Here is a 26,255-nt window from a genome sequence, read left to right as displayed (position 1 = left end):
AAAAAAGGTAGTACATCAGAGACTGCATATTCATATTCACATTCACACACATATAATATCCTTTATGTAGAAAATGCATGGAGGAAACAGCACTGTAACTTTTCTATGAAATATAAATGCCAAACTCATGCATAATTTACACGACATAAAACCAACAGACCATGTAGTTTTGGTGTTTAATTATGATCCCTTGGTTCTTCCTGATGAGCACCATTAATCAGTCCAATAAGTGTCTGAAATGTCCTATATCTGTCTACAAATAAACACCTAACTGGAGGTATTAAAACAAATTTAATTGAAACGTGCTTTTGTACCAAGCGTTTCTCAGCCCAAATGTAATAACTGGAATTTAGAAGCAAATAATCAAGTGATTGACAAAAACAATAATAAATTTTTTCTGAGATTTTTAAAGATACATGGGAAAGAATCATTTTAAGCATCTTGACCTTTTTGCTCAAAGCAAAACTTCCTCCGGTTTAATTGGTTTGTGATTCTTTTTTAAAGAAAACCTCTAAGTGCTCCTTTAATATTGATAAACTTGGAAAGGACCTTCATGCTTTAATTTGACTGGGTATTAGAATGTTCAACCCCATGGATATCCAAAGGCGAGAGGATCCTCTCAGTGGTCTGACATTTTCTGACTCCCCAAGAGCCTCTCCACGTTTTCAAAGAGAAATAAAGTGGACTGGTAAGACAGGCTATAAGCATTAAGACTTAGATTCTGTTTTGCCTTCACAAATCTGATTCTACAGATGCCCCTCTGCATCGCCTTAACAGCGTGGATCTACGGAGCTTTTTCAAATGGCTTGAAAGGACATTTTCTCCATAAAGGCTACAAATATTTATGAGGCAAACATTACCATTTGTTTCCTCAAAAGTAGATTGAAAACCTGATTTCTGCTCTGCTAGAAGAGCCTTGTTACTTGTTAAGACAGCCATTGTCTCCTCTCTAGGAGGACAAGCTCGGTCAGGGGCTGCGCCACGTCCCGCCCATCATGTTCTCCGTGGCGGGGCCTGCTCCCACCAGTCCCTGTGGGCTCTCAGTCACCTCCACCCTGCAGTCCCTCTGGGCACTGCACTGCAGTTCCGTGCTGGATTCCAGTTTGCCTAACAAGTATCACCTGGTAATTTCACCCACAAATGAGTTTCAAATGCCAGGTCATTTGTAAGTTTGAAACAAAGCACTGCTACACTGTTGCTCCTTATTCCCTAGCAGTTTCATTCACTTTATAGCCTTACTAAATGTTTGCAGGATAAATGGATAGACATCAGTAGAGCATGAACTTTAAGTCTGAATTAAGTCTGAGTCCTAGCTTCGTCACCTATTTATCAGCTGTGAAACGCTGGACATGTTATTTAAACTCTCTAAACCTTGGGTCCTTCATCCAAAACCAGGGATGCTAGCATCTCTATCTATCTTCTGCAGTATCCTTCTTATAAGGATGAAATGTTAGGATCGTGGTACACAAGTACTTAACACATGATAAGGGCCTAAGAGATGTTTCTTACTGTGATCACTGTTCATTCCACTCACTCAACAACTATTTTCTGAGCACCTACTATGTTCCCGGCGTGTTCCGAAGGTTGAGTCATGAGTGGTGAATGAGGTCGACAGGGTGTTTGTACTCTACGGAGCTTACACCCCTGTGGGGGGAGATGCACAGTAAACAAATCAGCATGTAACTACCAAGAACAACAAAGGATAAGAGGAAGGCAGCAGCTGTGGCAGGAAACACCAGAGAAGGTCATCTTTCAACTGCGACCTGAAAGTTGAGGGAAACACCCAGTGAAGCGTGGGAGAAGACGGAGGACAAGGCTGAGTGGGAAAGCACTCTCAGGAAGCAGTGCTTGGGTCTGCAGCTTGCTCCGTAAGCAGCGCCGACCAGGCTGAAAGATTTCAGAAGCCAGAAAATGCACTCTCTTGTAGAACACGGAAGAAGCTTGGATATTACTCTTAAGTTCAGTGGGGAAATATTGAGAGGTTTTAAGGAGCGTGGCATGCTTTGATTTCTATTTGTATGAAATTACTCTGGCTGTGATCTGACAATTTGGAAAAATGCAAAGGCAGTGGATGGACAAGTGAGGAAGCTACTGCAATTGTCCAGGAAGGAGATGATGGCCCCTTGGGCGTAGTGGCAGGGGTGCCAGAGAGAAAGAAGGAATTGAAACATACTATAAAAATAGTAAAATCAAATCTCACCATAATATTCACTTGGGGACAGAGGTGATGGTTGACTTCAATTTCTTCCTGTTTATATTCACTCCTGTAACTATTAACAGCCAGACTTTAGGTTCCCAGAAGAGGGTGTGGCAGTATAGTAATTTGGGGTGCTTACATGAAATGTTTTCTTATAATCATTCAGTTATTTTCCAGCAGCCTTCTCAGAAACTTACTCAACACATTTCTCTAATTACATCAGTGTTCCCCCAAATCCTGCAGTGAGACTTGGGCAAGAGTGAAAATGCTTCATCATTATGAAAGCCTTCCTCTTTAGCAACAAGCTGAGATGCTAGTAATCTGTGAAGTCTTATTTTAATCCCATCTAGTGCAACAAAAATTACTGAGTCTCCCCCCATTTGAAATCTGTTTTTGGCCTTAACTGGTAGCTTCAAGGATTCTCTATGTAACTTATAACGATTTTTCTCAAGGTGAATTTTTTTGCTTCAAATTTATACATGCCTGCCTTCATTCTCTTGTAAACAACAAACAGATGGTATGGAATATTTGGTTGCATAATGATTAAGTCTGAATTTAGTGAGAACTCAAAGATTAAGGGCTATTCTTAGAAAAATCACTGCCAGGACTTTAAAGCTTTTAATGATTTATATCAAAGGAATACCTAAGGAAGCACACTGTGTGACTTGCAGATCTGAATTTAAAACCCTATTGACCTGAGCTGGGGAGACGTAGCACAGTGGTAGAGTGCATGCTTGGCAAGCACAAGGTCCTGGGTTCAATCCCCAGTACCTCCATTTAAAAATAAACAAATAAATAATAAACCTAATTCCCTCCCCCTGCAAAACAGAACAAAATAAAACAAAACAAAACAAAAACCTATATACCTGAAATAAGAATCCATGTACATTCACCCACAAACACTATCTCAGCACCACAAAAGAGATGAGTGACTCCATCTTTCTCCCTGTCAGAGAGTAAGTAGATCCTCAATCACCACTTGACGCATAGCCCATCAAAATGCAGGCCACCACGGTATGCAATACATTCTGGCTATTTAAACATCGTTACGGGCTTTTCCTCAACAAGTGGGAGCAATGCAATTCTGCTGCTCCTACTATTTGCAGAAAGCAGATAAGAAGAGGATACTTTAGAAAATATCCCGGGGTCATTCCATTGTCCACTAGCTCAGCATGATGGCAGTTTGAAACAACTCGTCCGATCTGTGGTCATCCCAGAATTACCTTTTGAAAGAAAATTTTGTATCTCAAATCAGAAAACTGAGCCTTAAAGTAATTAAACCCAGATTAGGCAATTTCGATAGCAAAGAAGAGAAAGTAGAAGTTTGGACAGAAGGAAAGAAGGGGATATAGAATTGCAAATGGTGGCTGCCTTTATGAAGAGCATGGCACATACTGGTAACGGTCCTCTAATATCTAACACCCCTTTCTCTCTTTTAGTAACCAAACCCCCAAGTTTCAGTGGGGTTTAGCTCTTCAGCTAGACACCTTCCCAGCCTCCTTTGCAGCTACATGCCAACTGAGGGAATTTCTGGTTGACTTCTCTCCGATTAAAAACAAATCTGGACTTTATTTGGAAGGATTATTGCAAAGTGTTGGGGAGGGATGATTGCAATGGAGGGAAGAGAACTATTACAACAGGGAGAACACTGACCACATGATGCGCACGTGTCGCGCTAAACGGGCGTCTTCCACAGAGAGAAGGAAATAGGGCTAGAATGAGCAGGGTCTAGGCAAGTGGGATGAAAGGGTGGCGAAGTCAGGCAGTAGATCAAAAAACGTTTTGCCTTGAGTCCAGCCTATTTTCTGGGAGACCCTCAAGGAGGGGCTGTACGTGGGCTTAGGCTGAGGGCAGGCCAAAGCTCAGCAGGCTCAGGGGAAGGAGAAATTCTTAAGCAAAGCTTGGTTCATAAACATTTTGTTACCATTCATCAGTGGGGACAAAAGAGTTGAGCTAAGCATTTAAGAAGAACAGAATGGGAATCTGGAGGGCCTGTGTCTGGCCTTGTCAGACACAAACAAGAGAGGCATCCTTGAGTCTTGTCTAAATCATGGGGAAGGGTGGTTCTTTGCAGGACGTTGTTTCCCAGAACACAAAGAGTGGGAGGGACTTCTCTAACCATTACTGTTTCCCAGAGTCACGGGGCCCCGGTAAATGTCAACATGATCACAACCTTAAGAGGAATCTGCTTGCCTGTATCTCCTCTTTGGCCTGTTAGTGGTTGGAGCTTAGACATGGTGATGGTGAGTCACCCTAAGGGAGGGTGTAACCTGAGATGGGAGGAACCTGGATCCCTGTATGGCTTTGTTAAATGGAACTGTCTGCTTGCCCTCATCAGCTCACCTACCTCTGGGCAATTAGGAAAGGGAGAAATAAGCTTTTAACTATTGGTTTGCACCACTTTATTTTGAAGTCTCCAAGTTACAGCCACTTAGTTAGGACCCTAATGGATACAAATAGTCCCTGCAAAGAAGAAACTTCTTTGTGTGTTTTTGATATCATGGTCAACCAGTAAGCATTATCTTCAAACATGAGACAATATTAAATGCAGGGCTCCCTTGTAGTGGCAAACATTCACATTCTCATTAATCTATGAATGCCTGAGGCATCAAAAGCTCACTTTTGCTCTTCTTTTTCTATGTCACAAAGAAAAAGAATTCTGTTTCAGTTCCTGAAATGAATTAAAAACTTTCCATTCACCTAGCACTGGAACATTAAAAAAAGGAAAATGCACTCATTCCTGACTACATAATATATGTTAATGTATATATTTCTTTGTGGTGTTACTAGGGCTCTTAAAAAGTTGCTTAAAATGGCACAGTGTTCTGCCATTTGATTCAAATGGCCTTTAAGTCAGGAATATTCTCCTTTACTGGAAATGCAGACACAGGAAGATATGGAAGTTTGACAAGGAGTGTTTAGAAGAACTAACTCATCACTACCAAACACATACCACTTTATTTATGTCAGACCTTGTAAAGCACCCGTGAAAGGTTGTCCCCAAAGGTGGTACCCATGTGATGTACTTTGCTAAATGAACGATTACAAGTATGTCCATTGTTAGGGGCACAGCTTGTCAAAATCCGAAAGTCTTTCCTTTAATTATTTAAATTTCTCAAGCTGTCCTAATAACTTAAATAAGAATTATCGATTAGTCCATGCTCTTCTAGTGAAAAAAATAGTCCAATATCAAAACTGCCTAGGAAGCCTGCTTGTTCAATTTAATCTAAACAAAGAATTGGTTAAGTGTAATCACTGCTGCCTCTTTGATTCACTGGATCATTGAATTCACTGTCTCAGTTGAGTTCTTAACGATTTCCAAGTACATTTTGGAGAAGTTACCTATCCTGGAGAAAAATGAGCCTTTATGGTTTTAATTCCCTGAATCTCCTCTGAATTTTATGTGTGACTTTAATTAATATGCTGTGAAATTATTCCAAACCTTTATTGTCCATTGTTCCCTTTTTAAAAACAGGTCCAGGGAGAGACATGAGACACACAACCAAATATATGGCATCCTTATTCACCTAAGTACTCAGACTTTCAAAAGCATTCTTTCCTCTCCCAAACCCCGCCTTCTCCCAGTGGCTTCTGAAGAGTTCTACTTAAATGGATAAACTCCCCATTGGGGACACGATCAATTAAGAACTTCTCTCCACTCCAGCCCTTGAACTTTGCAGTAATTCAGCATCTTTTACGTATTAAAAACAATCTCATTTCCAAAAGACTTAGTGTTTCTTGCTGATGTGAAACATCACTGGAAGACTTGTCCTTTTCTGTGCAGTGGCATCAGCAAAGGAGAAGGGCACGAGCAAAGCTGCACGAAATTCACTAAAATTTTTTTCCTTCCCATTCAAGCTTAAAATCTTACCTATAATTACAAAACAAAACAGAAATTTACCTGTCATTAGACTGAATTTGATGATAAATAAGTACTTACCTGCTTTTGAAAATTCTTTACAAGGAAGATTAACAAAAGCAGTTCCTATCAAGGTCATTATTATGCATGCTTTTACTTTTTTGAAAAGAATCCAACTTCCCATATGCTTACTTGGACCAGCCAATACTAAATCCCATAAGAAGAAATCTTGGGGAAATGTGGACATAACCTGAGTTAGACATATTCCAATGCCTTTCTCAGATGTCCTTTCTTAAACATTCTGGGTTTGGTACCTAATGTGAAACACAATTGAGTAGAGGACAGTTTGAAGCTCCTTTGTATGTGTTGTTCAAAAAATAAGTTAACACAGTCAAAAGTCAGTGTGGTGTGTGTATGCAATAATTCTGGAGCTCTACGTGACAAACTGTACAATCCATCAGCTACTGTTAACTGCTTCATCTCCAGCGCCTGTTTAACAGAGTATGACGCAGAAGATACTCAATAAAAAATTAGTAAATTGAAAGACTGGCTGACCTATAACAAGGATCACATATCTCCCTTAATTTCATATGCCTGCTCTCTTAAACAATTGGTTTGCAAATAAAGCAAATTCAAGATTTATTGCTAAACTGCTGAGTTCCTATAAAGGAGTGTTTCAGTACGTCAAAGGGATGTGAACACTCTTAATTAGCAGCAATCCACTGGACAAGTTTCCTTACCTCACTGAGATCACTGTCTCCCTTATAAAATGGAACCAATATTAATGGTGAAGATTAAATCAGACAACGCACACACTGTGCCCGGCATTGTACCAGGCATGTCATACATACCTATTCAACAGTAATCGTTATTTTATTTTACACGAGTGGAAGGAAGATTATTCTACTTGGTTGACACTGGTGGGAAAGTGGCAGACTTTCATAATATGCATGATGAATTTTTCATCTTATGTATAAACATTTCCTTCTCTTTCTTCTTTTTTTAATAAGAATGACATAGAGAGGAGCCCATTACCTGGCCGGAAAACAGCTGCATCCTTACACCTGACCTCCCAGAACACCCCCTCCCTCATCACTGCCACCTCCATCGCTTTTTGTCTGGTTTCTGCATATTGATCTTGGTTTGGCTTGGCCTCTGCCTGGAGCCACCTGCAGGGTTTTTGTTTCTCCACCTATTGAGTCTCCCTTTAAGTAAGAGAAAGAAAAGACTTCCAGTGTGGGCCAAAACAATTTTTTCTGAGTACCTAACAATAAAAGGGCCACGAAACTATTTACCGACTTCACGTACATCCAATAAAATTGCCGTTTTACAGGGTGTTGCATTAAGTTGATTACTTTTCATTCTCTAAATAAAGACTTAAATTTCAGCTCACAGGAAAAACTGATACCAAGAGAAGCCGCTGGTGAAAAAAACACCAGCAGGGCCGGGCCGGGGAACGTTAGAGGCAGGGCGGGGAAGAAAACAAAACTTGGAACCAAAACCTTCATTGCGTGTTTCATTTTACAGTAGTAATTAATCAAAAACAGACTAAATGTCAAGTCCCCTCTGATGATTATTCTCCTGGCCATGAGGCTGCTTTTTCCTTGTTTCTTGGGATGACCCTGAATCCAAATATCGTACCACCCACATTAGGGAGAGAAACTGGTTGTTCCCAACTCTGACCACGACAGATGTAAAGTAACAGACTCCGATACTCTTGTGGAAGTTTTGACTTCTTTTTCTCCTGGAAACTGTAAAAAGAAATCTTTCTCTTTGCTGCAGTTTTGCTGTGTTAGATACTTTGTACTGCTTCCCTTCAGCCTGCTCTTAAAAGAGAAGAGCTTTATCCTGCATATCTATTAGTGAAGAAAAAGATCTTAGAAACCCCCACACAAAAGAATTATTCTGTGGAGGTGCCTGGCCATAGGTTTATATTCACTCCTGGCTCCTGAGGTGACCTGCTGCTCATAACAAACTTTTTGAAGAGATTAGAAAGAAGATGGTGGGATTAAAGAAGAACTGGAAAGCTCACTGAATCCAATAACCCGAGAAGAACCTTAAAAGAAAAAAAAAAAAAAACCAAGCATTAAGGGACCCAGAGTGGTTCTCTAAAGTAAACAAATGAGGATCTGCCTTAATAAAAGAGTTGACAGCGTCTCCCCCCCTTTTCCAGACTCAGCTGCTAGCAACAAAGAAAAGGCCTCATTTGCACAGCTGTTGCCCTAAGAACTAAACAAAAGGCTGAAACTTTAACTTGAATTTGAAAAAAGAAAAAAGTCAACTGACAAGGGGAAAAAAGTCACAAACATGAGCGAAGTCAACAAAGAGGCAAAAATTTTGTGAGGTCAGGAAGAAGAACTTTTTAAAGGGTAAACTCTCTGGGAGCTGGAAGGAAGCTCGCAAGACTGCTGGAAATCTGAGTCTGATAAAGGCTTGGGGGCTGAGCGCCGGAAGCACTGTCCCCGCACACACAGCCACTGGAGGGACGATCACAAGGGTGGGGAGAAAGCCATTGCCAGGAGCCGTGGGGCGGAAAAGGCATCAATTCTTCAGTGCTGGGGAGCCAGAGATCAATTTGATTCTCACCATGAAAATCTGGGGCCAACGGACAGATAACTTCAGGAAGGAGCCTGCCGGCTACTGTTTATTCTAGCTTCTGGAGAGCCCATCTTAGGATGTGCCTCTGCCATGGGGAGAGGTAGAATCCAGGAAAGACAGGAGGCAGTAATTTCTTTATATCCCTGTCATTTTAAATATTTTTCTTCTCTCTCTTTTTTTTAAAGAATATTTAAAGTCTCACAAAGGAAAAAGGCAACTACTGTTTTACAAGTAAAGCCTCTTGGGAAAATAAACAATATGCTAATTTAGACTATTTATTATTTACAGACCTTCAATCTCCAAAAATAAGATTAGAGGCATCCATACAATAGAAACTATGAAAACACGAAAAAAATTAGAATGTTAAACTGAGAAGTCAAAGAACAAGATGGTAGGATCTGACAGGGCAGGGAGGAGGAATAATTGTACCAGAAAATATAAAAAAAGTTTTCTCCTTCGCTGTGTTAGCTGTGATATACAGAACTAAAATTTAAGTTCAGCTGCAGTGAATTCAGTTCATTTTCTTTTCATTCATTTTCCAGATGCAGTAAGAAATGTTGAAGGAATTTCAGCCACAGTTCCAGATATATTAGTTAAATAAATGCTCATAGCACACCTCCCATGTACTAAGCCCCCCCCCCCCGAAGAGTCCTGGAGTCTAATGAGAAAGAGAAACAAAAACAAATGATCTCGATGCAACATGATCAATTTGGGTTGCATTTCTTTTCGTATATACTATGGGAGAGATTTTCTGGGGCTAGGAAAGAAAGCCCTTCGTTCGGTTATGAAAGAGAGGGAAAAGAACACTTCATATGAGTAACATAAGGGCAAGGACTTAAAAGAAGACCAATTTTCCAAATGGAAGAGAAGAAGAAGGACATTTCCCCAAAGAAACCATGCAAACAAAAGGACAGAGGAGGACAGACCTTGGTGTGATCAGGAAGCTTTCATCATTGAGGGGCTGGGGATGAGGTGGAAAGGTAGCTTGGAAACTGGAAAAACTGTCAAGAAGACACTGAAGATCTTTTCAACAGATGAGTGAAAATATCCTGTCTCAGGTTTAGAAGACAATGGTATGATGCAATGTGGAGAATGGATAAGAGTAAGGGCGAAATTAAAGAGAGGAAGGAGGCTGCTTGGGGGTTCTTCAGAGAAACAGAACTAATAGGATGCAATACATATATAGAAAGAGGTTTCTTTTAGGGAACTGGCTCACACAACGATGGAGGATGGCAAGTCTAAAATCTGCAGGGTGGGCTGGAAGGCTGGAGACCCAGGAGAGCCCAAGCCACAGTTCTGGCCTGAAGGCTGTGTGCTATAGCACCAGGAAGAGTTCAGTGTTGCAGCTAAAGTCCAAAGGCAGTGTGCCGAGAATTCTCTCTTGCTCAGGGGAAGTCAGTCTTTTTGTTCTGTGCAGGCCTTCAACTGATTAAATGAGGCCCACCTACATTATGGAGAGCAATCTGCTTTACTCAAAGTTCACTCATTTAGATGTTAATCTCATTCAAAACACCGTCCAAGAAACATCCAGAACAATGTTTGACCAAGTATTTGGGTATCCTATGGCCCAGCCAAGTTGACACATAAAATTAACCATCAGAGAGGCTATTAGTATATAAAGATGCTATACAGTATACCTGACAGATGGGATAGGGTCTGGGCTAAGCTCAGAGCAGTGGGGACAAAGAAAAACTAACAAAATTAGGGGAAAACTGAACATAAAGATGTAAAAGAGGACACTGTAAAGATGAAATCAAGGGTGTTTGAACAACTATGTACAAAAGAAAAAAAAATGAATCAGATGACCAAGAATACATTTTTCTTTCAGTTTCCTTCCTTTCTCCATAGCACGTCCAAGCTTCTTCGGCCTCCTGGTGCCTGTATTCACCATTTGCATTTTTTGTTGCTGTTGTTACAAATTGCATCATCAGTTACTCTAAGAACTAATACAGCTGCAAAAGGTATTTCATTGATCAGATTTCATGTGTGAGGATAATTAAATTTCTTGATTTATTCTGAAAAATGCATTTACTGAACTTCTGATGAAATCTGGTAACTTGAATACAGTTCTTTGCCTCTATTCCTATCCAAACAAAATGTGTAAACACATAAGAACAAGAATACCTGAGAAATGACAACAGAGAGAAATAATGATAGAATTCTGAGAACTGGAAGCAGGTAGCTGAGGGATAAATCAAAGGAAAACAGAAAATCAAGAAATTAAATTCCCCCACAAAACCCTGGAAGAACTCAGGAATTGGAGAAACAAGGCACATCTGAAAGGAGATGAGAGATGTTTAAGTGGGGCTAAAAGTCAATTAAATCTCTAACCCAACTCCCCAAATCTCTGCCACTAGGTGTCTACCTGTCACCAACCCCAACAGAAGACTGGAGGTTTTCTCTTTGGAGAAACTGAATCAAGAGGAATACGGACTTGAGGACAAGAGGCAGAGCTCTGGTCAAGAGAACTGCACCATAATGAAAACTAGCATTAGGTGGAACAATCCGCAGTCTGAACGGTCAAGTTGCCGATTGCTTTTCCCCACTTGTTCCCAGAATGCAGCAGCTTCATTTATAAGCCTCAACCAAGAAATGAGAAAACCTGCCCAACCCAAGGGGAAAAGACCCACAGAGCCAGACAGCTGGAGATTCCCCACTGAAAGTCCCAGGTTTTACCCTAAACATCCAGTGGTGAAGCCAGTACTTGACAAGCCTCTCCAGTGCATACAGAACTTTCCATCAGCCTTTTAGTGCCTTACAGTCAAACATAAAGAAAGACCATCAAGGATCACCGGGCATGATGAAGGCTGTTAATATGAAAGTAGAGGCCAAAATAGGAAAAAGGAAAAGTGGATGGACGTACAACACAAGATGCAAAAGAAAATGTCATAAACCAAACTTCAATATCCCTAGGTAAAGAGGAGAAACCATTACATCCATTAAGTAAAAACAGGATGCCTTTCTAAAAAAAGTAATCCTTAGAGAACTAACCCTCTTAGAATTAAAATATGGTAGAAATAAAAATGTTAATAAAAGTGGTGGAAGATAAAGTTGAAGGTGTCCGAAAGGAAATAAAGCCACCAAAAAGTAAAATAATATAAAAAGAAGTTGTGAAAAAGAAAGTTGAACATGCAAGTGACAGAAGTCCAGAACGAGGGAACAGAGAAAATGAACAAGACAAAATTATCAGAAAGAAAACACCAAGGAAAGTTCCCAGAACTGAAGGAGGGGAGTTCTCAGGTGGAAGGAGCCTAGGGGCCCAGTAAGCACCGGCCCCATGGAAACGCCAAGCATATTAGAGAACACACACACACACACACACACACCCCAAGCGCATGACAGAAAACCGTCAGGATCTTGGGAATAAAAAGGTTCTAAAGGCTTCCAGAGAGAAAAGGCAGACCACATACAAAGTGATCGGGAATGAAACTTATATTGGCTGTTCCACAACTCCTGAGAGCCATTACAAGACACTCAAAATTCCAGGGGGAAAAAAAACGATTTGCAACTTAGAATGCTAACCCATTCGAACGAACAGTCCTGCGAAATAACAGAATAAAGCCATTCGGAGATAAGCAAGGACTCAGAAGTTTTCTCTCTAAAATGTTCTTTCTCAGGAAGCTGCTAACGCAGTGATGCCCAAAACAACATCAGTAGCTCTTGGACACTTGTTTTGAAACAGAAATTCTGGGACCTCACCCCAGACCGGGGCGTTGGGGGCGGGGGAGCTATAATCTATGTGCTATCAAGCCCTTTGGGTGCAAAGCAAAATTTGAGAAACACTTTACCAGTGGAGGTACTCTCCCAAAATGAGGAGTGAGCCATGAAAGAGGAGACACAAGCGACAAGGCGCACCACACACAGCCCAGAGCAGGACAGAGGCTTCAGGGGGGATGTTGCGAATTATCATTTATGGCACATCTGCTGTTGTTCTAAAAATTTTCCACTTATTCGTGTTTAAATCATCCCAGCAACCTATGAACCTTGTAAACCTCATCTCAAGCAGCCCAGACCCAGGACCCACGTGCTCTTAATTACGACATACACTGCATGTGCCATAAAAACTGAAACCAAGGAAATGCCTGATGTCTTTAAACCTAAGGAGAGATTTACACCTCCGTGGAAGACTTTGAAGATAAATAGGTGATGGACGCACAGAAAACCCAACAAGGCTCACTCAGGCAAGTATTCCACGGAGAAAAGAAGAATGCCCTCACACGACTTGACGCAACTAATATTCATGTGGCCCCAGGAGAATAAACACTGAGTAATGATTTAACAGAAAATTATCATACCATTATATCAGGGGGACAAAGGGAAGCGGAAGGGGAGCAGAACATGCCACCCCAGAGTCTGATTCCAGGAATCCAGGACCTGCCATCCAAAATAGGCTGCTTTGATACATGGATTATTTTGAGCTGTTGGCCCTTGGGAGAGGCCTTGTCTGAGCTCCTCTTATCTGCCTAAAGACACGTTCTCCAAAAGGAACTCGATTGTCATAGGTCCCTTCCCCGGGAGATTCATAACCAGGGAAGATAGACTCTTATCAAAGGAAAGGAGATGAGATGTGGATGCCAGACAAAGGTTGTCACAAACTATCATACCCCCATCTCTTCTCCTAAGGGCCCGTTCATCTTTCCTAAAAATCACTCACTCTCCTCTGAGAGGTGTACATCCCCCATCCCGTTTCTCTATTAAGATGGTATTTAAGCCTGAATTCTAAGTCACCTGAAGGAGTTACTCATTTTCCCCTGGGTCTCCCCAGCATCCACATGAGACATACATGTTAATAAACTTCCGTTTGCTTTTCTCTTGTTAATCTGTCTCTTATTACAGGAGTCTCAGCCAAGAACTCAGAAGGGGAAACGGAAAATTATGCTTCTTGCCCTCCAAAGATAAAATGGGAGATGAGCAGAGGGGGACACAAGCAAAATTCTCATCCTCCTAGGAAATTCATAGCTAATGCCTAAAACTGAAAAAATTAGGAAATAACATTATAAACATGGTAAGATCGAAGAGAGTTAAAATTGGCTGCCCCTTTGGAGGGAGGTAAGAGTTGACTTTTGTTTCTGTTATAAGCCTTATACAATTATTTGACCTTTTAAATTACTCCCACAGAGTTTGATAAAAAATAAAATGAAGAAAATAAATTTACTCCAACGTGGGAGTCAAAACTTAATAAATGTTTCTGAATTTCTTCTGACAGGCAATTTCTGCCCTACTCTGTTTTCTGACACTCAAAGAGGGCCAAAGGAGGGACTTTTTAGAAGCGTCCCCTTGTCCCCATAACCCTTGTTTGTCACCATCAGAATGCCTCAGACCCTGAGACTGGGCTTCAAGTTCAAAGGGACAGATGGGAGGGAGTCACTGGGGATTCCTCATCCTAATTCTCCCATGAGATTTTGGCAGAGTTGTTTTCTCTAAGAGCACGTCTGCAGAAACCAGTTCTCTCAATCATCTAGAAGTTTCTACTATGCATAAGGTTGCCACACCTTTGCCTGTGTTTTAATAACACACCCATGAGCTTTTTTTGGTGCCATAATTTCACTTATTCAGTCACTCATTCATTCAAAAATAAATGCTTAATGAGGCCCTACTATGTGTAGATACTTAGTATTAAGTTTCGTAAAAATCATTTTTCCTCTATCATGGTTTCCAAACTTAAAGATTAAAATGTTTCAAGGTTCTTTATAATCACCACCTTTTTATGTGTTAATTAGAAAAGGCAAACTTCTGTGGTGTAATAATTAATTAAAATAAGGATAAACTAGATTATCCTAAGAAAGCTTCAAGATTTACTTTCTAAATTTAGATCAAGTCAGTTTAAATTTTCTCTTACCCAACATGTCAGTGGGCTCTCTTGTCACAAAAAAAATTAAAATGTTAACATTTATCTAAAAGGGTTATCTATCTCCTGCTGATGGTTTATGAGCAAACAGACTTCTCCATTTCCTCTCAAGAGAGAGAAGTACATTTACAGAGTAGAACAGTATTTTGAAGTACTAATGCATGTATCCTCACTCCATCCCACTCCACCCACCCTAGCTCAAATCCAGGCAACTTCATCATTAAAAAGTCCACAAATGATAAATGCTGGAGAGGCTGTGGAGAAAAGGGAACCCTCCTACACTGTTGATGGGAATGTAATTGGTGCTGCTACTGTGGAAAACAGTATGGAGATTCCTCAAAAGACTAAAAATAGACTTATATGATCCAGCCATTCCACTTCTGGGCATATATCCAGAATAAACCTTAACTCAAAAAGATGCATACACCCCAATGTTCATAGCAGCACTATATACAATAGTCAAGACTTGGAAACAACATAACTGTCCATCAAAAAAATGACTGGATAAAGAAATTGTGGTATACTTATACAATGGAATACTACTCAGCCATAAAAAAAGAATAAAATAATGCCATTTTTAGCAACATGGATGGACCTGGAAATTGTCATTCTAAGTGAAGTAAGCCAGAAAGAGAAAGAATAATACCAGATGATTCCACTTATATGTAGAATCTTAAAAAAAAAAAAGACCAACAAACTTATTTACAAAATAGAAACAGACTCACAGACATAGAAAACAAACTTATGGTTACCGGGGGGGAAGAGTGTGGGAAGGGATAAATTGGGAGTTAAAGATTTACAGATACTAACTAATATATATAAAATAGATAAACAACAAGTTCATACTGTATAGCACAGGGAATTATATTCAATATCTTGTAGTAACCTACAGTGAAAAAGAATATGAAAATGAATATAGGCATGTTCATGTATGACTGAAGCATTCTGCTGTACACCAGAAACTGACACAACTGTGTAAACTGACTATACTTCAATAAATACATATATATATGTATTATACTAAAAAAAACAAATCCAGGCAATTTAACATAAGTCCACCATTTCCCAAAAGGATAGTTATTATGGCAGAATTAGAGTACAAAGAGGACAAATTTAAATCCTTCAGTATAACCCATGTAATACTATACACTTGTTAGTTTAAGTTATAATGAGGTTAAGTTAGTTTCCAGTTAGGGACTGAATGTTTGTGTCTCCCCAAAATTCCTATGTTGAAGCTGCAATGTGATGGTACTTGAAGGTGGGGCCTCTGGGAGGTAATTAGGTCATGAAGGTGGAGCCTCCCTAATGGAATTAGTGTCTTTATAAAAGAGAGCTGTCCTTTCCCTCTGCTCTCCATCACAGGAGGATGCGAGAAAATGTGTCTACAAGCCAGGAAGAGGCCTCACACCAGACACCAAACCTCCTGGGGCCTTGATCTTGGACTTCCCAGCCACCAGAACTGAGAGAAATGAGCATCTGCTGTTTAAGCCACCCAGTGTATGGTATTTTTGTTACAGCAGCCTGAACTAAGGTTACCCATATCAGGAATTGAAGTCCCAGGAGCGGCCAGCTGGCATGCAAATCAGGGAGCCCACACTCCAGAGACAGCTGATATGAATACATGCCTTCTGTTATCCAAATCTCCATCAATACTAGGAGCTTTTCTAATTAACATAATGAGCATTAGGAACAAGGTCTCACTGTGGGAATGAGTGGAATTCGAGATATGTCATTTAATGAACAGGATGTGAAAGTCCACCCAGGCCTGTAACCCGTGTCCTTAAGGACAATGACCAAATCTTGACCCACAAATGAATCTGTGTCTGATCATGGAGTCAGAGGACTTCTGGTTGCCTGATGCAACTCCAAGGGCACGGGATCCCGCCTCTGGATATTGTTACGTCTGCTTCAAGTAAACATTTCATGTAAAGAGGCAGCTGGAGCACTTCAAAAGAACAGAGAGCTGGGACTTCCATCAATCTCATGAAACAGTTTGTGTAAAGGTTTTTGAGCCTGCTTGCCAATAAATTTTTTTTAAGGTCTATATTGGTGGCACAATTTATGGGGAGTAAGTCAATTTTGTGGCGGTTACTATTATTTCCTAAAACAACCAAAGTTGTATAAGACCAAACTTAGGTTTTCGGAGTAAGCTGACAGAGAATGAAGACCCCTGAAGGAAATCTGTAGTCATGACACAGGAATCGCGCAGCATAGGGAAGCTTGGATCACACAGCTGGGAATTACTAGGAACACATCTCGACAGAAGCTACTGTAGAGTGGTGACTACATCTGGAAACCATACGTGATGACCTCAGCAAATGACAGCAAGGACGACAAGTAACGAAGACCCAGACACTTCCTCCTCCCCTGGAGCCAAGAGGCTACTTACATGCAATCAGGGAACCATCTCCGTTAAAACCTGAAATGACTGAGTTTGCCAGGAATTGACTAAAATTAAGTTACTGCCATCAGGAAGAATAGAGTCTGTAAATAGGTATTAAATTGGCATTACAAAAAATCTAAAAATGTTCCCTTTCTTGCACATCTGAGTTTTGGATTTTGAGAAATTCATCCTCACTATTTGCCACGTGAGGGAAAACAATTCTGGGTCTCTCTCAACGTTTCTCTCCAAGATCTTTTATTTTAAGGCTTGATGCCTTGTTGCATTTTCTCCTCTGGTAGCTCTTTAGAGTGATTCTCTCATCCCCCGAGATTCTTCTTAGTAACCCGAAGTCTGGTTCAAAGTTCAAGGGGGGGGATGTTCACGTCTTCCTGAATGTTTATTCAAATCAAGGATAAAAGAAAGGCAGCATCTTAAGTATGCAGGTGTGTGTTACTCAGCTTGAGCTTCTGTAGCGAATACCATGGACTGGATAGTCTAAACAACAGACATTCATTTCTCACAGTTCTGAAGGCTGGGAAGTCCAAGATCAAGGTGTTAGCAGATCTGGTGTCTGGCAAAAGCCTTGGCTTGTAGACGGCCGTCTCCTCACGATATCCTCATATGCCAAGGGAGACATCACCTCTCTCACATCTCTTCTTACAAGAGCATCAACCCCATGTATCACGGCTCTACACTCATAATCTAATTACCTCCCAAAGGTCCCACCTCCTGACATCATAGTGTTAGGGATTAGGACTCCAATAGATAAATATGGGGGGGGGGGGTACAAACATTCAGTCCATAGCGGTATATATGCAGAGGGAGGAAAGTGGTGGGGAGGAAAAAGTTATTTGGATCTTCCCCTAGGATCTGCCTTCCTGAGAGAAGCAGGCAGAATCATCCCACATTCAGCAAATACCTAAATGTAAGCCAGTGTTAGGAAAGCACTAGTTTCACCAAGACGAAGAAAATATTTTCTGACATCAAGTAAGGAGACAGATAACACAACGTGCTGAGCGCTGAGATGCGGGTAAGCACAGAGCCTGTGCTGGGGGATGGAGAGAGCCCAGCTCTGACTGGGGGCATTTGAAAAGCCTTCCAGAAGTGATGACGTTCAAACTGGGTCCTAAATTTCAGCAGCAGAGAATGGCCCTTCCAGTCGGCACAAAGAGCAGATGCCAAGGCAAAAATGAATGAACGAGCGTGGAGTGTTAGAAATGGTGACAAGTCCAGGGGTTAGAAAGTATGAGGGTGGACGAGTAAGGCTATGCTAGAGGGTAACGTGTGGTCAGACTGGGAAGACTCATGAATGCTTTTCTGAAGAGACTGGTCTTGATGAGGTCAACCAGATCACCCAATGAGCCTACAGGTTCCAAAGAGGTGCCCTAATGGGAGCCTGGATGATCAAAGCTCTGGCCCCCTCGCTTCTACCCCACCCCCACTTTATGTATTTTAAATATCTCTTTTATATTCCGAATTAGAAAGTACAACTCAGCTGTTATTTTTAAGTTTTAAAATTGCTCATATAAGCAAATGAAAGTCATAAAAGATCTTTAATGAGTGGAAATGACCGGATTTACATTTCAGAAAGCTAATTCTGGTTGCAGGGCAGGAGGAAAGATTAGAGAAAGGAGACATAAAAGATGGAAAAGCCCATTATTTAGACTGTTAAAAACAGCCCATGGTGGGATGACAAAGGGTCCAGACCAAGGTAGTGATAGTAGGAGTGTGAAGAGAGGTAGGAAAGAGAGAACAGATTTTAGAGACGTTTTCAAAACTGAATGAACAGCCATTTACCACTCCGACGACACAGGCGGCAGATTCGGACCATGTTCGCCAGGGCACAGCGGGCAGGAAACCTTGTTCGCACTTTCCCTTTGCTTGGGTGGACTGATGTGACATCAGCTGCTTCACTTTAACTCCAATGCGTGACCACAGGGAGGTGAGATGAGGGTCTCCTGCCACATTCCAAAGCTTACATCTAGGCTGTTGAGGGTGTTACAGTTTGTGGACTGATGTGACTCTGGAAAACTACACTTAAATTCAGCAGCTTATGATGATGAATGTGAAACATGGATGAACGTGGAAAAAGCCACCATTACAGAGTGTTCGTTCGACTTATCAAATCCAGAAGACTGATACGGTATTTTGCTGTCTCTTTTCTTCTCTCTTTTTCATTTTCTAGAAGTAATATTTTTTCCAACCCTAAAAAAAAGGAATTTGAAAAAAATGGATTTAGTAGTAAACAAAGTGAGCCATGGATATGGCTCATTTTATTGTCGTGGTTATGTTATCGTATTTGGCGTAACAACATGCGCTGTGATGGTTTACTAAGACCAGTCTTTACCGTGGGCTGGCCTTACAGACAGGCAGAATAGACTAATGGCTCCATTCTGACCTAAGACACGGTGATGAGATGCTCAACCCTTATTTCACACATTCAACTCAGTTAACTAACTACTGACTGAGCACCTATTTGCAAAAGGTCTTACGACGGGTAAGCACAGTGGGATGCAACACAGATGTAGTCTTGGGCTAGGAGAGCTTTCAGCCAGCCAAGGGAGATACACATTAATTATTTGATCACTATTGTTTTAACTGTTTTGAAGATGAAAGAAAAGTTACAAGAGGGTCACAACAGGGGACCTCATCTAGTCTGTCCTTCCGTGAGGGAATGACTCTTGACTAGCGACCCAAAGAACCAGCTGCTGCTCCTGCAAATAAACGGAGAAGAGAAATTCAAGCAGAGTAGACAGTGCAACGCAGACACACAGGCACTGACCAGCTGGAAAAGGCCATGCTGGCTGGAGGGCTGACCTCAACAGGGAAAGTGGCCGGATGGACAGATCTATAGGCCACCTTGGGGTCTGGTTTCTTTAGGCCAAAGGAATACCTTTAAACAGAGGGTGTAATTATCAGAAATAATTTTTTTAAAGGACTTCTCCAACTTCTTGGCGAAAAATAAACTGGAATGAGACACAAGTAAATTTAGGGAGACAACCAAAGTGGCTCTTGTCAGAAACGTCGCCAGATTTTTTAGTTCCAGACCCTGATGGCAACAACTTGAGCTGCAGGAATACTCATAACCAGAGCAGATTATACATCGACCCAGCAATTCCAGAAGACTACGCAGAGCTAGACTCGGGTACCCGGAAGCAGATCTACAGGGGGTCCCGCTCCTGGGTCCGACGTCCTCTGCCTCACACGGCCCAAGTGCCTAGGCCAAGCCTCCCCAGCTACAGCTGTGTGGGCCTGGACCCCATGCCCGCTCCTGTCCCAGGATTGTTCCTTCTTTCATTTACTACACGTGACTGAAGCCTGTTCCTAAAACCTGCCTCTGACCGCCGCCTGGCTTCCCGAGTCCCTGAGTTCTGTAGTGGCTCCGCACGCTGGACTGCCCTCCTCGGACAGCACTGTCTTCCAGACAGAGCTGCTTCCACCTCAGCTGCTGATGCCCTCACTGGTTTCAGCTCTGCCCTGGGTCAGGGTCCTCACCTCCCCTCCCCTCTCCAAACGTGCCTCTGAGGCAAGGCTGTCAGAATGATAAAAATAACCTACGATAAATAGCATACAGTGATGCATTACTTATCTAGAAGACCTTTCCTTTAGCAGAAGACAGCTCTGTTATTTTTTATTCTTACGGGGCCACAAGGTGAGATTTATTATTTGTTAACAGTTCCACCAGAAGTTCCAGTGTGGTTGAAGCATTGATGCATATGGTTAACCAAAGAAATCAGAGGCACGTTTTATATCATAAGCTTTGCACACTCAGATATTTTTTCTCAAAAACGTTTAATTGTTTAGGTCTATTTGCTTTTAACTGGCCTGCATGTCTAACTCCCATGATTCTCTGGATTTCCTGCAGTAAAAATGATACACCTCAGCGAAGAGAGATCCTGGGATGTGAAAGGAAGAGAGTCAAAGAGCAACTGGCATTTAATCTGTAGCAGGTGTGCTGTTAGGTTTAATAAGCATTTCTGGGTAGTCGGGGTTTTTCTTCCTTTCTTCCTTTATGAAGAGACCTCAAAGAACATGAGCAAAATTTAAATCAAAATATGAAATATAATCCGAGCAGGATATGACAAATAATTCTCCACCCTTACATCTTCTCCATCCTTGAAACAGAAGAGTTAGAGGAGAAATTTTTTTCCCTGAGTTTGCTGGGATATGTGTCTTTTTCTTTTGTTTCCTCTTTTCCTTTTCCAGTCCAGGGAAGACGGGACCATCCATAGAAATTAACACTTCATTTCCTAAGTCTGAAATCTAAACAACACGCATAAATTTCAAGACAACATCTTTTAAAATCTGTGTTTATGGTTTCGTTTTAAACACCTTTTTCTAAAAATAGAATTCTCAGTGTGACCAGAACAAATGCAGACTAGGTGAAAAATGTTTCTACCGGGTTGTGAGACTGATGTGAATTAAAGGAGCTGAAAGGTAAACCCATGTTATTGTAATCTGAAGTGTCAGAGCGTGCCCTTCAGCTAAGAAATGCAAAATATTTTCAAAACAAGCATCATGTGACACTCAGCAGCTTGAGTCGTATTATTAGAGCTCTCCAGCGGGGGTAATGTGTTGCACAGAGACTTTGGGATGTTTTGCTAAAATACTCTTTCTTTCTTAATGCAGCTCAGAGTTCTCAATTTTTTGAGGTACTTGTTTTACATTTTACTCTGTTAACTGGACTGCTGTCAAAAATTCTAAAGAATCTTCTTATCTTTTAAGATAGAAGAGAGCAGAGAGATGTACGAGAATGAATGACAAAGCGTCAGGTGTTTTGATTTAACAGCCTTTTGTGCATATTTGGAGTTGCCAGCCAAACCATTAACTTAGCTACTTTAGCACTCTGTAACCTATCCTCAAATTTGGCTTTCTTTATCCTTTCACTCATGTCTCTCATTCTGATAGCACCCTATTTTATAATCAGCAGGTTAATTCTTCTGCAATAATGAAACATCAAAGAGCTCCAGCTGAAGGAGAATTACTAAAATGGCCACACTTACGCTAACAGATTGCTTACTCTTACGCTTGCTCTTAAACTGACCAACTAAGCTGACTGACCAGTTGCTGTTCACAGCTCCAGGCCCACTGCTCTCTTTATCCAGTCTCTGCTTTATTCCAGTAATCAAAGGTAAAACTCATACTTGGTTTCTGAGTTGTTCTCAGGGAGAAGGTCACAGGACTGTAACCTTACAAAATAGCCTGAATTACCAAGAAGACCACTCCGTGGGCACTTACAAGATAAAGAGATGGAAAGAGCGACAACCACTAGCCTCTACAGACCTGGTCACCTGGAGACGCCATGACGCCACTGAGTCTTATGAGAAGAAAATAATTCTGTTGTTTGTTATCGATGCTGTATTAAGCTATGGCTACATAATCACCCTGCCCCATCCTCAAGATGGGTTCACAGTTATGAAGGCACTAGCTTGCTCTGAGTCCCCGTTGCCCGGCAAAGTAATAAAGCTGCTTCTTTTCTTCTAAGCGCCACGATCCTGTCTCTGAGTTTCAATTTGGCTCATCAGGGACCGGGGTGGGGCGGGATCTTTCGGCAACACAGCCACTCGAGTTGCCAGTTAGAAACGGCAACTCCCAGCTCCACCTAAGCAGACACAAACCAGCCCCAAAAGGAAAGGTGAGCAGGAGCCAGAAAGAGATCCAATGGCAAAGCCTCTGTGGGAAATATGGAAGAACAATGTTATTTTTGCTCACTGGATATGTGAACACAGTGCAAAGGAGACCAAATTCGGAGGCTGGACAAAAATGAGAAGGCGGGCCTTTGTCTTCTCATGTCAAAACTGGCCAGGAGGGAGACAACGGTTCTTTTCAAATAACTTTCAAGAGAGCTTCTTACCGAACAATAGACCCTCCATTTGGTTCATCCTTTGTCTTCTATTCCTTTTACTTCCTTTGGGGTTTTTTCGTTTGTTTGTTTGTTTTGTTTACATAGATACTTAGCTTCTGGCTCTCATCATTTCTCAAACTCCAATTCAATGCCTTTTTTTTAATAACAAAAGACTCCAAACTTAATGGAAATGAATTTTCAGATTTAAGAAGTCCAGTAAATCTCAAGAAGAATAACTATAAGCAGAAACATAATTAGGCACATCATAGCCAGCAGGCTGAAAACCGAAGAGAAAAAAACTTGAAAGCAGATAGACCAAAAAAAAAAAAAGGCAACTTTACATAAAGGGCAGCACGGTTTGAATGATGTTTACTTCCCATCAGCAACTATGGAGGTGAAAAGACCACATCAAAGAGGTTTAAAAAAATCTGCCAAGACAAAATTCTGCATCCAGCATAAGTGTTCTTCAGGAACAAAGGTAAATAAAGACATTTCAGGGAAGTGAAAACTAAAAAAATAAATAAAAAGCACAAGCCAATCTGGACTAGAACAAATGGCTCAAAAGAAAAGCTTTTCAAGTTGAAGGAAAATTATGCCACATGGAATTATATGTATATAAATAACTTATATATTAAGTAATATATAATTACATATATAGATAAATTGCATGTAAATTTTATAATCTGCACTATCTTTCCTCTGTACTTTTATCTGGGAGCATTTAAAAAGGAAAATTGTTTGGTCAATTTATGTTTTTTAATTGAATGAAAGATTCTTTAAATTGTATAGTGCTTTACAATTTTCTAAAATCTCGCACACATGATATCATATAATCCCACAATAAGCCTTTTTTTGTTACATTTTCATATTCCAACTCAGTGACTTTTTGGTTTCTTTGCATTCAATATGTTATTCCTAGACATCTGATATCTTCTGGCTATATTTTTAACACCAATAGTAAGATTTTAGCTGTGTTCACTTATTTTCTGATTTAGCACTCCATCCAGCTCCAGCTCCCTCTCTCATTCTGCACTGGCTCGAAGCTCAGGCTCATCTTACTCATCCTCCTTTCCTATCTTTGCCAAGGAAGATAGACTCATCTCTGGAGGGGGAAGGGTTAAAAATTCTCCCCGGCCCAATTTTTTTGACTTCACAAACCAAACATACACAGCATAAATGAAAGCTGGACAGTTATCTCGTAAACACTGGAGAACACAGTTAAGAAAGGGCAATGTGTGTGCGTGCGTTTAATTATCTTTATGATTAACAGAAAAACACTTTCAAAGGACAGAAATGTTTTCAGTTCATCCAACCAAAGGAAGATTAAGTTTGTATAGAGCCTTTCAACTTAAAGGGATACTCTTTAAGAAAAAGAACACAAAATTACAAATATAAAATTAGGGACAAAAGTGAACATATGTTTGGAAAGAAAAAAATAAATCACAATAAAATACAATTTTAAAAACAGGTAAATACTTTAAACATCACACAATACAGAAAAGTAACCTCTATTAATTGTCTGATAAACCTCTCTAATAACATTTCCTTTTTTTTGGCTTCATACTCTAAAAAATACAAAATTAATTGTAACACAAGAGGAATTAAAATACAGTTTTAAATTGTTGCTACATTATATTGAGCTGCATAAATATGTAATCATATTACTCTTATACTACATACATTAACTAGATTGATGAATACGTGCAGGTATTTTTGTCATCAGAGCACTTATTTGTTCAGTCTGTATTTCTTCATTGTTGGCAATTTTATGTACTATTTCATCTGGAACCGATCACCTTCCTAAGGACAAGATATGTCAGATTCTGTAAGAAGTGATCTGACATATTGGAAGCAAATGTACCGTCCATCAAGAGACATATTCACTGTTTGTAATATTCCTAAAGTTTGTGACCTATAAACACAAGAATTATTGGATAGATTTTATTTTGTGTGAGTCTCATCTGAAAAGGAAAAAAATATGGCACATTTATCATTGTATATTCTGCATTATTATGTTTATTACTGACTGATGAGAACAACCTTTATTTTTTTAGCTTTTTTGGGGAGGAGGGGGTGTAATTAGGTTTTTATTTATTTATTTATCTTTAATGGAGGCACTATGGATTGAACCCAGGACCTTGTGCATGCCAGATAGGCACTCTACCACTGAGCTACACCCTCCCCTGAGAACAACCATTTTGATTAGGTGACAATCAGAAGGGGATGCTCTGCTTACAATTCTACACTTCTGATGCTTAGAAGAATTTTCTGCAGGCTAGCTGCTGGCTTCCTGTTTTTTAAGATCTTTTTCTCTTTCACTGTCCACATACTTCAGTGCCTCGTTTTATAGAACATGTACATATCACATTCATATCACAAAATTGCACTTTCATGTCACAATGCCAGATAGACAAAAGTTTCCTGGAAGCAATTCTTCCAAAGGGATGGCTAATTATACTTGGAAGTGACTGTCAATTTCTGCATCCACAAAATGCCTGGCACCAGAGGAAGTGTGAGGGGAAGAAATTATGAGTGGAGACAGTTGTCTTAGCCAAATGCAGTTGTAAGTTTGCAAATTTTACAGAATCATACGACCATGAGAACACATGGCTAGAGCCTTCCCAAACCCTTGGAGGGAGCCACGCAAGGAAGGGCCTTGAAATGCAAGTTCCATCAGCTTCACAGTAAAGTTGCTTCAGCATCCAACCTCCCTGACCTTTTAAAACAGGATGGTTAGATTTCTGGTTTCTTACACATAAGGATCTTAGAAGTTCTCACTCCATCCTAAGCACAAGTAAAAACTGAAAAAAATCAACAACTCCTCTCAGATCCATCAGAGTAGTGAGGTGACAGAGCAAACTGCTGTCCTCAAAATTAGAGAGACAAACAGGTGGATTCCGAGAACCACAACCCACAAGCACAAACCTCCATAGGAACCAGTAGGAAACCACAGCTGATGAATTCCTGGATGTTCCGTGCGGACAAGTCTGAGAGATTAAAAACTACGAGCAACCCATTCTGTGGGGGACTCCACACTTCTGTGAATTTTACCTCCAGGAGCTCTATTGGGTCCTCGTGGTGAATACTGGATAAAGTGTCCTCACGCTTCCAGTAGGGAGAAGGAAAAATGAACCTTCTGAAATATACCAGAACATTCTGTTCTTCTTACAAGGTCTGCCCTCAGGAGAAACTGTTTTACCAGAGCCTAAACTATGGGGGTTTTATCAGAGCCTAACTGAGCTAAGGGAAGGGAAAATACCCAACTCCAACCCCCTCGAGCCATCTTGTCCCCATCAGGGGGGGAGAGGACACGTTCACAGTCCAGGGAAACAGACTCCGCAAAGACTGAGACTTAATCATGGGGATAAAGAACACTTCTCGGCTCCCCACACCTCATCACTACATTACTAAACATTTATTTACTGATGTTTCTTTTACAAACTACATTGTGTCCTCTTTCAACAAAAACTTTCAAGACATACTAAGAAGCAAAAACCACTGTTTGAAGAGACCGAACAATATGAG

At 40.7% G+C, this 26,255-nt stretch overlaps 1 long non-coding RNA gene across 2 annotated transcripts in view; it reads right to left on the bottom strand.

Annotated features, from left to right (window-relative positions):
* Positions 1-26,255, bottom strand: part of LOC140691219 (uncharacterized) — a 49,434-nt gene that overhangs the window by 12,028 nt on the left and 11,151 nt on the right. Inside the window, exon 2 of one of the 2 annotated variants that reach the window (XR_012066774.1) lies at positions 18,683-19,090. The exons of the other annotated variant lie outside the window; for it this stretch is intronic. This is a non-coding gene — a long non-coding RNA (uncharacterized lncRNA). The remainder of the gene's footprint in view (positions 1-18,682; positions 19,091-26,255) is intronic. 2 annotated transcript variants of the gene reach the window in all.

Source organism: Vicugna pacos, chromosome 34 (genome assembly GCF_048564905.1).
Source record: "Vicugna pacos chromosome 34, VicPac4, whole genome shotgun sequence".
Taxonomy (NCBI): Eukaryota; Metazoa; Chordata; class Mammalia; order Artiodactyla; family Camelidae; genus Vicugna; species Vicugna pacos.
The sequence above is the reverse complement of the archived record's forward strand: the minus strand, read 5'-3'. Positions and strand labels throughout refer to the sequence as shown.